The sequence below is a fragment of the Nematolebias whitei genome, chromosome 5, assembly GCF_014905685.2.
Source record: "Nematolebias whitei isolate Nwh7 chromosome 5, NemWhi1, whole genome shotgun sequence".
NCBI classification, from domain to species: domain Eukaryota; kingdom Metazoa; phylum Chordata; class Actinopteri; order Cyprinodontiformes; family Rivulidae; genus Nematolebias; species Nematolebias whitei.
The window spans coordinates 2,322,015-2,324,624 of record NC_056502.1 but is presented as its reverse complement, the minus strand read 5'-3'; positions in this window follow the sequence as shown (position 1 = coordinate 2,324,624).

The window sequence follows — 2,610 nt, the reverse complement described above, 5'->3', positions numbered from 1 at the left end:
GAAAAACAGGTGAGCTGCATAAGGGCTGATTGCAGTGACTCAGCAGAGTAGGTGTGGTTAAGTGAGGTGCAGGTTGACAGGAGATGAGATGAAACATGAACTGTGGCAGGCAAAGCAAAAAATGTGACATATTCCCTGTTTATTCAAGTTTCAGAAACCCAATAAAGGTTTCACAAACCCAGGTTGGATTTTAAATGTTCTAGTATAAGTGTAGAATAATCTAGTCCATGCTTGAAGAGTCTACATGTTATAGTTTTACATCTGGACCAGGTTTAGTGTGGTCTTCAATGTAAAAAGTGGAGTAATCACCTTCTATTGAAGTTTCACAAATCCAATAAAGGTTTCACAAATCCCAAACTTGTTTTTAAATATTCAGCTACAATTGTAAACTAATCTGGTCCAGGTTTGAAAAGTTTAGGTGTTATAGTTTTACACGTGGACCAGTTCTAACATGGTCCAGATTTTATTTTAAAAAAGCATTATAAAGTGTAACAAATCCAATAAAGGTCTCACAAATCCCAACTTGGTTTTAAATGTTCTATTCTAAGTGTAGAATAATCTAGTCCAAGTTTGAAGAGTCTACATGTTGTAGTTTGGCATCTGGACCAGGTCTAGTCTGGTCCAGATGCATAAAAAGTGCTAAAGTCACTTTTTTCTTAAAGTCTCACAAATCAGATAAAGGTTTCACAAATCCCAAACTTGTTTTTAAATATTCTACTATAAATGCAGAATGATCTAGATCTTGTTTGAAGAATCTAGAGGTTGTAGTTTTGCATCTGGACTATCTGGATCATCTGGAAAGCAACTTCAGTTTAGTGCTAGCTAGCACCATGCATACTGTATCCTAAAACATGTCTTCTTAAAACAGACTGGTTATCAGTATTTAATTCAATGTTTTTCACATAAAGAAATTACTTACCAACACATTTCAAAGCTTCTCCTCTTGCATTTCTCCAGTTTCAACTTTCCAGTCGACCGTACTTTGTCTTACCTTGTGAATTAAAGCTACTGTTGCTGACTAATCCTAACTTCCTGTTTTCTTTAATAAAAGCGTGTAAAAAGAAGTCAGTTTCAAACAGAAATTTTACTTTGTATTTGAGACAACTTTGTAAAATTTGACAACTGTTATAACTACAGTTTTAAAACAAATGGTAAAAGTTAATAAAGTTAGTAAAAAGAAAAACATTTTATGAAAGCATTTAATTACTTATTTTCAATAACATATCTATCTATATATATCTATTTATCTTGTTTAATTATTTATTGATATGAAACATTTTTCTTTTTTTTTTTTTTAAATAGTCATGTAGTTATGGTTCTTTTATAAATACATAAACTGTGACAACATATGACACATTCCATGTACTTTTGGTTGTTACTTATTTTATATATGCAGTAGCCTATATAGACCCAAAGATTGGGGACTTGTGGGTAATTTTCCACTGGTCAGATGGGGCGTTCGTTGACCCCCTAAGGGAGGTCATTGGTGCACCAAACTCACAGAGCCTCTTCGGCATGGGCCAAGGATTGAGCACATCAAATTTCATGTCTTTAGCCCATTCCCCTGATTACGTATAGGTCATAATTGGTCTTTTAATCCCCAGAATGTGCACGTACGTGCACTAATTCGACACATATTGTTTGTGAGATCGAGACGAATACGTCGGTGTTCGTTTTGTCTTTCTACGTGCCTCAGAAGCCGAGATCTGGCCTTAACGAGCTCGTCCTTTGATCGTCCTTTGATCTGGTTACAGCGGAGGCCAGAACAGAAAGGTGTGGGCGGCTCAGACCATTGCACCCTGTCATATGAGAGTCAGTTTCGGCCATCTTAAACATAAAGGTCATTGAGTAACGTTGTGTGTTGCGTAGGAAGCGCACACACAAATGAGGGAGGGCACGTTGGATTTGTATCACCCAGATCTTTACAACTGTACCAGGCTCACCCTGATCTGATTTTCTAATGCCAAGCTGCAAGCAGAAACACACCCGTCCATCCATCCATCCGAGCGGTTAAAAAGAAAATAATAATAACTTCCTTCAGGAATAAGCCAACCACTTCATACTTTGTACAGGTGTAAAGCAAGTATCTGTGAAGGGGTGTGCAAGGTTTCGTGCACGTACGTGCACGGAAACGGGCGCTAAAGGCCCCGTGAGTCTATGCACTCCTGGGCATTTTGCGGATCGTAGGAAGCAGGTACAGAGATGAGACAGGTGTCTTTCAATTCTCCGTAATCAGATCTTTCCAATGGTATCTGGCTTATCTTTCTAGGACCTTCTACGCGAAGCTGTGAGCCAAAATGCACTCGTCAAACCTCTAGTAGATGGCCTCAAAAATAAAAGCAAGGCCACAGTGTAAAAAAATTAATAACTTCCTTCAGGAATAAGCCAACCACTTAAAACTTGGTACCGATGTAAAGCAGGTACCCAGGAAGAGCTGTGCAAAATTTCGTGCTCGTACGTGCGCGCGTGCGCGCGTGAAATGGCCCGTAAACGTACGCACTTCGGTGCGTTTTGCGGGTCTCAACAAGCACACACAGAGATGAGACAGGTGTCTCTGAATTGCCCTTGAGCAGACCTTTCCAATGGTGTCTAGCTCATCTTTGTACGACC